The 10,636-nt window shown below is 58.7% G+C and overlaps 1 long non-coding RNA gene across 1 annotated transcript; it reads left to right on the forward strand.

Moving 5' to 3' along the window:
- Window positions 1-471: 471 nt before the first annotated feature.
- On the forward strand, window positions 472-4,516 carry LOC136331714 (uncharacterized). The gene is made up of 3 exons (XR_010730532.1): window positions 472-1,303; window positions 3,440-3,534; window positions 4,073-4,516. It is a non-coding gene; the product is annotated as an uncharacterized lncRNA (long non-coding RNA).
- Window positions 4,517-10,636: the final 6,120 nt, after the last annotated feature.

Raw genomic sequence — 10,636 nt, forward strand, 5'->3', positions numbered from 1 at the left:
GCATTTTAGTACTAATTAAAAAGCTTTGCATTCACTGTTGCCTCAGCCCGCTTTTCTCCCTGTCTGTCCCGTCGGTCCCCGCCCCTGACCTGAGATCCCTGGAGAGGGTGCCCAGGCCCGCGCGCCGAACCCGGCTCCTCCGAAACCCCCTCCGGGCCGCCGCCCCCCTCGGGCCTCCCTGGCCCCCGCCCCTCCCCTTCATCCCCACCCAACCGCTGCTGCTTCGGGCTCCGTGGTTCAAAAACTGCAACGCCAGCGCCGCCAGCTCCGCACTCTGCCACTGCCCGAAACCGGCGGGCGAAACTCGGACTCGCCGCCCTCGGTCCCGCTCGGAGCTGCGGGGACAACTGCGCCGACACCCGGAGGCAACGCGGGGGCAGCGGTCCGCACACCGGGCGTCCCCGCACCTCGCCGCTCTGAGGGCAGCCTGTGGACTCCTGCCTCCGCGGCCCCTAGGTGAGTACCCTGCGGCGGTCGCCGAAGCTGGACCACCTCCAGGGACCAGGACTTTTGGGGACACTCCCCCCTCGCCTCTGTCCGCCCAGGTGCGACGCGGTCGGGAGGGCCAGAGGAGCAGGTGGAGGAGGCCGAGGGGGAGCCGACCGGGTGCTCCCGCCCTCAGCCCTCAAACTTGGAGGGCAGGCAGCGGAGGGACAGGCTGGGCGCATGCAGGTTCTGGGCACAGGGTCTGGTGGGAACAGTACGAATTCTTCAGTCGTCTGTCTGGGATTTAAGGATGAATTGGAAGTAACTGGAGGCCTGGACCTCCGTGCCTTTTGGAGAACCAGGGTTCTGCCAAGCTGCGGGACTAAGAGCTGCGAGTCCACTTGAGCCTAGAAGGGGTGGTGCTCAGGCTGCCGGGGTCTCAGACGCCTGGGGGCCTCCTGGCCATGCCCCTCCCCGGTGTTGTCCCGTGAGACCAGCAACGCCTCCCCTGGGACCTACACTAGGACCTGCGCCCTGATCATAAAAGAGGTGAATGGGTCAAGGAGCTAACCCAGAGACCCCCCGGGTCCCAGCAGATGCACTCGGGTGGCTAGGGGTGCAGAGCCGATGCTACCCCAGAGGAAAAGCCCGAAAAAGCCTGGCTTTGTAAAAGCCGGCAAGTGCGGTGCGCTGGGCCTTCCCTCTCAGCGCTTCCTCAGCCCACTGCGCTTCCTCACGGGAATTCGAACCCCGAATGAGCTCCCACTGCACGGGAGTGTCCAGTCCTGCAGCCTTGCTCCCCGCCCTTGACAAAGAGGATGCTCTCCACCCGGCTCTGAGTCTCAGTGACCCTGCCTCTGCTTTTTCTGGCCCTTAGGTGAGCGGGGACGCGGCGGGGTCCTGAGAGCACAAGGCACCTCAGCAATGGTGTTTGCCAACCTCTTGAGGGTCTGTCATCATCCCTCCCTCACACACAAACCCTATCTTTCCCCATGGGCTAGGCGGAGCACTGCTGGGCTCAGAGGGTTCCGGGGACTTGCTGTCAGGTTCTCTGTGCCCACTAGGGACCAAGGCATTGCTGCAGGCCAGCTCAGAGCCCACTCCCGCCAAGGGTGGGGAGGGTGGTTGCTGGCAGAGGCAAGAAGGAAGGCTGCTGGGTCCCTAGAGCCCTGGGGTGGAGTTGTTCGCTCAACCCAGCCATGTCAGGTTCCAGCCGGTGGGCCCAACCTGGCTGGGCCTGCTAGCCAAAGAGAACATAGGGTCATCTTCATATTTTGAGCACCTCAAGACCCCCTTGCAGAAAGCCTCCAATAAGGTTAGGGATGAGGCCTGATAGAATACAAGGGTGCCCCGACCTGCAGAGAGGGTCCCTTCCCAAGCCTTGACCCCAGTCCAGCACTGATCCCCTGCCCTGGAAGCAGCCAGCAGACCACAAGGTTAAGAAGGCCCATATGTCTTTTGGGGGCACCCAGCTCACTCAGGCCTTCTCCCTGCGCCCTCCCTCAGCTCAGGAGGCAATTAAAATGCTCAGAGCCTTAGCCAGCTGGGCCGGGACCCCCCCAGACTTTGAGACTGTACCTTCCCAGGGCCTGGTGAGGGAGGGCCAGAGACTGCACTATCTTTTTCTTACCTGCCCCCTGACAGGACCTTACTGGGGTGTGGGTGGGACTGCACCTCAGGGCTTGCCTGGAGGAGGGGGACCTAGAAATGAGGGTGACAGGGAGACCAGCGGGTTGCTAACCCTCCAAGGTGCCGCAGCTCCTTCGGGGTCGCCCTCCAATCAGCCCCCATTAGCTTGAAAAATCCAGGCAGGTCATCCCCAAGGCTATGGCCCTGGCTGAGGTTGGGTACTGGCCTGGCCAGGCCCTGCCCCCGCGTGGCCAGACTTAGAACCAGACTTAGAACGGAGAGCAGGTCAGACCGCATGGAGTTCCTGTGAGAAACCAGTGAAACAGGGAAAACCAGAGACAGATTCTTCCCCCCCCTCCCCACCCTGGCTTTGTGGGACTTGGGGCACAAGTGTGGGCAAGTGGGGGGCCAGTTTTCATTTCATTGATACTAAAAGGCTTAAGGGCAGTTTTCAAAGTGAGCCCAGATCTGAGGAGTCTTGTGGTCCACGCCGCCTGGTAGACCCCACACCCACCCCTTCCCCAGTGGCCTCCTTGGCTCTGGGCTCCGTCAGACGGATTGTTGGAGGCTGGTGAGCTGTGGGCTGGCTGCATGGACATGTCCTACATTCTATGCGTTTTGGAATCGACTTTGTTGCGGAGGCCAGGGGACTGGCGAGAGGACTTTTACCACCAACTTCTGTGGCACTGGAGCCCGTCCTCCAGAGCTCTGCCCGCTCCCAGCCGGTCCAGCAAGCAGGGATGTACCGCTGGAGCCCAGGATGAGGACGAAATATCATCTTTGGGGAGAGGTTCAGGTTCAGGAAGCTGGTCGCATTCTGCAGTGTTGTAGTAAGCATAGCGAGGCCGTGTGTCAACGAGTGAGGTGGGTCCCTGACTCCTGGGAGAAGCCCATGTGTACTAAAACCGCACCAAGGCACCCCTCCCCACCCTACACTTTCTCCAGAGTCCATGCACTGCGGGGCTGAAGCGTCCCTCTGCTTGGCCACAACAAGTCAACTCACAGAGGCCCAGCCTCTGCATGGAGAGATCTGTGTGTGCTTGCAGGCGCAGGGTCAGCGCTGGCCCAGCCATGTTCTCTCCGCTCTCCGTCCACGTGCACTGCTCCCTAAGCTCAGCCCAGTCCCAGGTGTCGGGCACTCCATATCTGGGCTCTGTCGGACTCCAGATCAGATGTGCTCACCCTCCCTCCAGTTTCTGCTCAGAGAGAGGATGAACAGCTAAGAAAAGGGAAGCCTTTCTCCTTGCGTTGACACGTGGGCCCGACTGACCGGCAGCCCCTACTTGCCCCACTTCCCACCAAGGGCCCCTGAATCAGGCTGAGGTGTGGATAATCCTCTCTGGGCACATTCTCCTGCCCTACACTAGGTGGAAATGTCTTCCAGGTTTGAGCATCTGGAGGCTGGAGACTGAAAGGGACGCTTGGAGACAGGCCAGGGACAAGCCAGTTTGATTCCCACCACGCCAAGGACAAAACAAGGTGGTCTCGACACCCAGCAGGAGACTCTTTGAGGATAGAATGCAGAGACCTAACAGGCTGGGATGAAGTTAGCGTGAATGTTTGATCTAGAATGGAGATGGGTGGGGCATGGACAGCCTGCAGGGCCATTTCCTCCCCTTGGGGGCAGCCACACTGGCCCACAGCTCAGTGGCCCACAGCCCAGCTACCCCCAGCACCACACCTTTGCTCCAGACTGGGGCCGCAAGAGGCCCCTTTTTGCCCCCTTTCCTACCCCAGCCCCAGAGAAACTCGAAGTCACCCAGATCACTGTCAGGAACTGGACACCGGTCTGGATCTCTGGCCCAGCGAGTCCCAAAGCCCTGTGGCAAGGCCGTTCCCTACACTGCTCAGAGCAGAGGCCTCAGAGCGCCCACACCCAGCCCCTGGTTCCGAAGCAGGTCTCCCAGAGGGGCTGGGATCCCTGCTGGGGCACTCCCAACCAGGCCTCCCAGGGAAATGAACCAAGTAGCTGATTTCTAGCAAACCGCAGTTGTTTCTAAACCTTCCTCATTCTCAGGCAAAAAAGGGACATTGTTCCAGGAAGATGGGCAACTTCCTGGGAAGGCCCCAAGACTCCTCTGTCCCCGCCACCACCACCACCGTGCATCGGGATCCCTGGCTGGGGCCACCATCTCTCAGGAATGCAGACTCCTGGCCTGCTTGCATTCACCTGGGGTCTGCCACGTGCATTTGAGAGGCGCAATCCTGGTTTTTCGGTTTTGTTTTGATTTTTAATTTAAAGGATCGAGACACACGTGGGCCTGACTTCCCCACGTGAGGCCGGGAGGGAGCTGGCTCCTGTATCCCGATTTTAAAACTGCTCTCCAAGAGATGCAGGGCGCCTGGCAGGGAGCAGGCGTGGAACCGGGACGGAGCCGCGGCGCTGCGGAGCCCAGGGCTCCAGCAACTGCGGGCGGGCGGCCTCTGCCTCAGGGAGCAATAAACGAAATTGGTTTCCCACGCTTTCCCGCTCCATCTCAGAGCCTTTAAAAATCCGCCAACGAATTCCGTCGTTCGGTCTGTGTTGCTTCTGAGATGTGCGCTCACCCCGCGTCCCAGAGTCGCCAGCACCTCCTGCAGCAGAGACCCTCGCGCCACCCGCATCCCCCGGGCCACCAGCGCCACACGCAGGGACAGCTCGGGTCCCCTAGCACCCTGGTCCTGCGGCACCCGCAGAGCTGCGCGCGACAGAATTCATGCTGCGGCCACAACGGAACGCGGCCCGCGTGGACATGGCCGCCTCCTCCTGCTCCCCGTGCAGCCTGCACGGGCAGGGTCCCGACAACAACGAAAACCGCGAGCCGCGTCACCTTCTGGACAGGGGAGCTCCGGGAGCCGCTGGGTGGGAGCCTTTACTTCGTGTCCCCAAAGGCCAGAGAGCCTAGGACACCGGAGGGGCTGCCTAATACCAGAGGAGACTCCCCAGTAGGCTTGCGCCCTGAATCCACACTTCGGTTTGCGGTTTGCAAAGGCCCTTCCTCCCCTTCTCTCTGCCGTGGTCCCTGCCCCCACCGCCGACATTCTTAATTCAGAGCGAAATTTCACCTTTGGTCCGAAGGGCTGGACGGACCCCTTGCAGAGAGGACCGTGGACTGGGGGAGCTAGGGTCGATTTTCCTTCACGCCTCAGTTTCCATATCCGTGAAATGGGGCCAGACACACCTGTGCCCCTCTCACGGGTTTGTGAGGTTGGGTTTATGTGAGGTTGGAGGGAGGACCCTGAGGTGGATACCACGGCGGCGGGGGGGGGGGGGGGGCGCAGCCCACTCTTTGGGGCTCGGTTTGAACAGTGGGGCTCAGAAGTGGTATCAGAGGTCTCTGCCATCCCTGCCCTTCCTGGAACTCCCTTCTCCCACGCTTACTAGGAGGGTGAGAGGGTCCAGCTCCATCCTGGGTGAGAAGGTTGTGCTCCTCCTGGGTTTCTCGCCGTTTCCTCTGGGACCCAGGATGCAAGGAAGTTGAACCCACCATGCTTCAACTTTCAGGGTGGTCAGTCCCTTGGGCACCCCATATCTCACAGAGGGCAGATGCTGGGGCTGCCAGGGAGGGAGGACAGGTGACGGAGGCCCTGGTCCCCGCTGAGCCCCTAGGAGGGAACACACCCCATCTCCTTCCCGCTCCCCATGCTGCCTGCCAAGACTTGGGTGTTCCTAGCTCTGGGAACCTGCATGTCCCAACAAGACCCGGCAGGACCTTCAGGGTGTGACCTAGGAACCCTGGGCTTCATTAGCGCTCCTGAAACTATCCTGCTGGGTGCTGACTTGGGGGACTGGGGGAGCAAGAGAAGTGGGCGCGACCTGAGCAAATCCTCCAGGCCGCCCACTGCTTCCAAACAAGATGGCGAAAAAGGGGGAAGGGGGAGGGAAGGGGAGCAGCCAGGGGGAGAGCCTTAGCAGACATTCTTCCCCCTGCCCCACCCCCACCCCCAGCTTTGCTTCTTGCTACTGAACCAGTAATCTCCAGTTGGGTGGTGGAGACTGGGCTCCCTGAGCTGACCAGAAAAGGGCGGAGACCTAGACAGCCTCCGGGAGGAAAAAGTTACCTTTGCTGAGTGACCCAAAGGGGATGGCCTGAGTCTGCATGTCCCTCCAGGGGCAAGGCGTTTGGCTCCTGAAGAAGCTTGGGCACCCACAACCCCCGCCTCTGGGAAGGGAGCAGGGTGCAGGCATGCAGTGGGTTCTGGTGTGCCTGCAGGGGTGGGAGTGTGCCCCCATTCTTGACTCCTTTATCTCAGACATAAGCCCCACCCCCCATGAAAGAATGAGAGGCAGGGAAACAGTACAAGGTCCCAAGCCTCCTGCAGCCCAGACAGGTCAAAGAACCTGAGGAGGGACCAGCTGTGTGCCATGTCAGGGGATTAGAATGAACATGGCACAATCCCAGCCCTGAGCAGTTTCTCAGTCACATGGCATCAGTGGAATTAAAATGGGAGTCTGTGCCTGGTGGCGGGGGGGGGGGGGGGGGGGGGAAGGGGGGAGGCAGCAGAGGAATTGCCTAGGCACTGTCCCCCATGCACACATGATGTCTTCTCTCCCCACACATGATGTCTTCTCTCTCCGCACGTGCTTCTGTGCTGTGACCCTCTCCCAGGCAAGCAGAAAGATGGGGGGACTGGTGAAGATGGAAAGAGCTTTAGCAGAGTCAGACAGCTCTGTCCCTCACTCCCTCTGAAACCCTAGTTCAGCCCGCCCAGCTTTCTGGGACCCCCAATTTCATATGTGTACTGTAGGGACACACAAGCCAGGGGGATTGTGAGGATTGACACATGCGTGTGGTGGGGGGGGGCCTGGAGCTTTCTGGGAGGATTGTTAGAGCAAAACACTGCTGTCAGCAGGGGTCCCTGTGCCCTCCGACCCCTCCTCTCCCAGAACCAAGGCCTGTCCCAAAGGCTCTGGGTTGGGGTCGTGAAGGGAAGGTAGCAACACCCTCCCTGGCTGCAGACTGAGGGCACGTGCGGCCAGGACTGAGGACAGCGCCCCTGGGAGCTGTCAAGCAGGTCTGAAGAGGCTTCCAGTGTCAGCCCCCATGCTCTTGACCTTGGCCTGCCCCAGTCTTGCTTGGCTAGAGTGGAGGCTGTTTGAAGGTCAGCTGGTTCCTTGGTACCCATTATCAGTGCCTGTCACAGGCCCACCACCTGCCCACAGGGAGGCCAGGGCTCACAGATCCTGCTGCACACCCTGCAGCCTTTATTCACTCAGGGGCGTGTCATTGGCATGTGGTGTGAGGCTGAACGCTGCTAGCCCCATGGTGGTGGTGGCCGTGAGGAGCGTGTCCTCCAGCGGACCTGGAACTCCAGGGCATCTGACTCCCCTCGGAAGCCCCAGTGTCTGGCCCCAGCCTGGGAGACTGCTGAGAGCTCACTTAAGAGGCAAATGGGTCACAAATGAATGAAGAGTGCTGAGTGGCTGAGGAGTGGCCCTCAGATCCCCACAACCTGGCATCAGCCCAGGGGAAGACCCAAGGAGACCAGGGGCAACGTTACAGGACATGGAAGTGGCGGCAGCAGCCCCTGTGCTGAGTGACCTGTCCTTATCTGTCCCAGCTTGCAAAGGGCCACCTGCTTCCGGGAGCCAGCCCAGGAGACCGGCTGCTTTGGGTGCATTTGGGCAAGGAGGCTGACTTGCTGGGAGGCTTCGGTGGGATGCTGGGGGCAGGGCAGTTCTTGGAAAGAGTGTTGTCACAGGGCAGACTGTCTATCCATGGGGTTTCCCGGCCTGGAGAGATCAAGCCACATGGTGCCGGTCCCCTGGGCCAGGCAGGGTTGGCTTCTGCCCCTGGGTGGCCTTACTATGTGTGCCACTCTCACGACCATGTCGTGCAGGAGGAACTGTAGTTGTTTGCTCCTTACAAATGGGAAAACGGAGGCTCAGAGGAACAAAGCATGTTACTGGTGTGGAGCAGTGGGGCTCACTACCTGACCGCAAAGCCCTCTCCAGGTGGCTTAGGCAACAAGACCATGTTCTCCAGGTATGCACATGACCAGAGAACACTGACGGGGAAGGGGTATGGGGGGGGGCTCTGCTTGACTTTCCTGGGTGTTACTGGTACCAGGAGTGTGAGCTCCAGCATGCTCTGGCCTGGCAGTCACCCACGTGCTCCTAACAATAGCTGCCTGTGTGCAGAAAGACAGCCATATGGGGTTGGTAGTTCCTGAGTCCGGCTCTCACTGGGGAGTCAGGGTCCCCACAACTCCCTCCCACACACACGCACATACATGAGGCTGGCCGTCCCTGGACTGTTCTAGGGTCAGGTCCCACAACCCAGCCAGTGGCTTTGGGGTGGAGGCCCACTTGGGGGCGAACACACCAAACCAGTCGTGCTCAGCATCTGGGCTTCCTGGAAAGGTATTTCCAATCATAAAATGTGTCATTTAGAAAATATACATGCATCAGTTAAGCGTGCACTAAGCCCGGACCCCATGGGACAGGGCTGTTCTAATAAACACGAATAAGCCAGTTTTCACGTTAGAGGAATCCCAGTTTCCAGTAGAAACACGTGGTGCTTTTAAAAATAGGTTAATTAATAAACAGCAGGTGATTGTTGGTGGCACATTGTGGCAGAGGGTAATTTTCATTTGAGGAGATGGAAGGGTGCAATGCCCCTCCCCACTCCATGTTGCATGTGTGTGTGTGCGCGCACGCGCGTGCACGTGTGTGTGTATTCACGTGTGTGTGTGTGTGTGTGTGTGTGTGTGTAATAATCACCTGGGCTTCACCTCCGCCTTCAATTTGTACAGCTGGAGCTGTTTATCCCCGCTCTAACTTTCACTAAAAAGGAAAAACTATCACTTAAACAAAGCCATTGAAAACTCAGCGTCGTATGCGGATTTCTCAACATAAATAAATCCCACAAACCAAGATTTATGTCCTCCCAGTGACATCATGCGTTGAAGCTTGCCTTCCCCGCGGGATCTGCGATCTGCACGCAGCACTTTTCCTAGAGCGCACGCGTGCTTCTTGCAGAATAAGGAGAGCCACCCTGGCCATCGTGCTGGTCTTTCTTTTTTTCCTCTCCAGGGCCCTGGACACCAGGAAAGTCTCTCTCCAGGGTGATCAGCCCAGCAGAGCCGGATCTGAATGGGGAAAATTGCTTCAACCCACTTGTAAAGCCTTTGTCTTTGAACGAGGTGTTCTGAGGCTGGGACACAGAGAGTTCAAGCTTCCCGCAGGATTGGGGCAGAGCCTAGCAGAAGTTGAAGGTCCTCTGGGTGCCCAGAGCCCACCTACGGTGAGCCCCGCCACAGAGGACTCACAATGAGCCCCCCTGCCCGTGAACGGGGATGGTGAAGGTCACCACCAATTGGGGGGCAGGGGGAAGAGGTGTGGTCTGTCCACACCGTGGAGGAGTACTGGCCATGAACAGGGCTGGAGGGCCTTCACGTGCCACAACACGAGTGACGCTTGAAAATTCCTTCTCCGTGAAAGAAGCCAGTCACCGAAGGCCACAGGTTGGGCAATTCCACTCACATGAGATGGAATTTCTATCCCTAGGGATAGAAAATAGATCCGTGAGGGCCCGGGGCTGAGGGTAAGAGAAGAGGGGTGGCTCCATCCTTGGTGGGGATGGGATTTGATCCTGGAAAGGTGAAAGTTTCTGGAACTAGACAGTGGTGACGCTGACACCACATTGTCAAGGGGCTCCACGCCATGGGATTGGATGCTAACAGACCTTAGGAAATGTGAATTATCTCCCAATAAATCCATTACTTAAAGAAACCACGCCTGAGCATGCGTGTTGAAGAGGCTTCGTGCTCATCTTTAAACCTCTTTTGTTCTTAACTTCAGAAATGAACGCACGGCTCGATGAGCATGCGAGATGCACGTGCATATGCTGACTGGTGTCACGCGAGCACGTCAGCGGCTGTTTTCTTCTGCGCGGCCCCTCCCCTCATAGCGCCCCCTTCCCTCCAACTCAGAGGTGACCACCACCCGGGGTTCTGTGTTAACGGTCTCCTTGTCTTTTCACCTAACCCAGGCGCCTCTGTGCATCTAGCTGCAGGAGCTCAACAAAGTGGCAATAAGAGAGGGCCATTAGGATCGCCCTTACTGTGGGTAAATGAAACCTGGAATCTCTACACCACCATATTTAACCATAAACTATTTAACCATAAAAAGGACTGACGTTCTCACACGCGTTCACGACACGGATGAGCCTTGCAAACATGCTACGTGAACAAAATAACTAGGCGTTAAAGCCCACATACTGGAGGATGCATCCAGGACAGGCCGTCCCTGAGGACAGAGCACAGGCTGGCCACTGTCTGGTCATGGAGAGTAAGGCAGTGGTGTCTAGGGCAGCTGTCAGGTTTAGGGGGTCATGAGCCAGACCGCAGTCCAGCTCCAGACCTGGGGCATTGACGGCAGTCCCTTGGTTGGGAGTTTGGGCCGCTCAAGATAGGGCGTCCAGCAGTGTAGGCCATGCATTCATCCAAGAGGCGTGCACTCCCTGCACACCTACCATGTGCCAGCGTGGCCCTAGGCCCCAGGAATGCAGCCATGGCCGAAATAGACAAAAGCCCCCCTCCTAACCCCCACGGATCTCACTCTCTCATGGGGAAGGCTGCTAAGAAAGAAGCATGAGAA

Source organism: Saccopteryx bilineata, chromosome 3, assembly GCF_036850765.1.
Source record: "Saccopteryx bilineata isolate mSacBil1 chromosome 3, mSacBil1_pri_phased_curated, whole genome shotgun sequence".
Classification (NCBI taxonomy): domain Eukaryota; kingdom Metazoa; phylum Chordata; class Mammalia; order Chiroptera; family Emballonuridae; genus Saccopteryx; species Saccopteryx bilineata.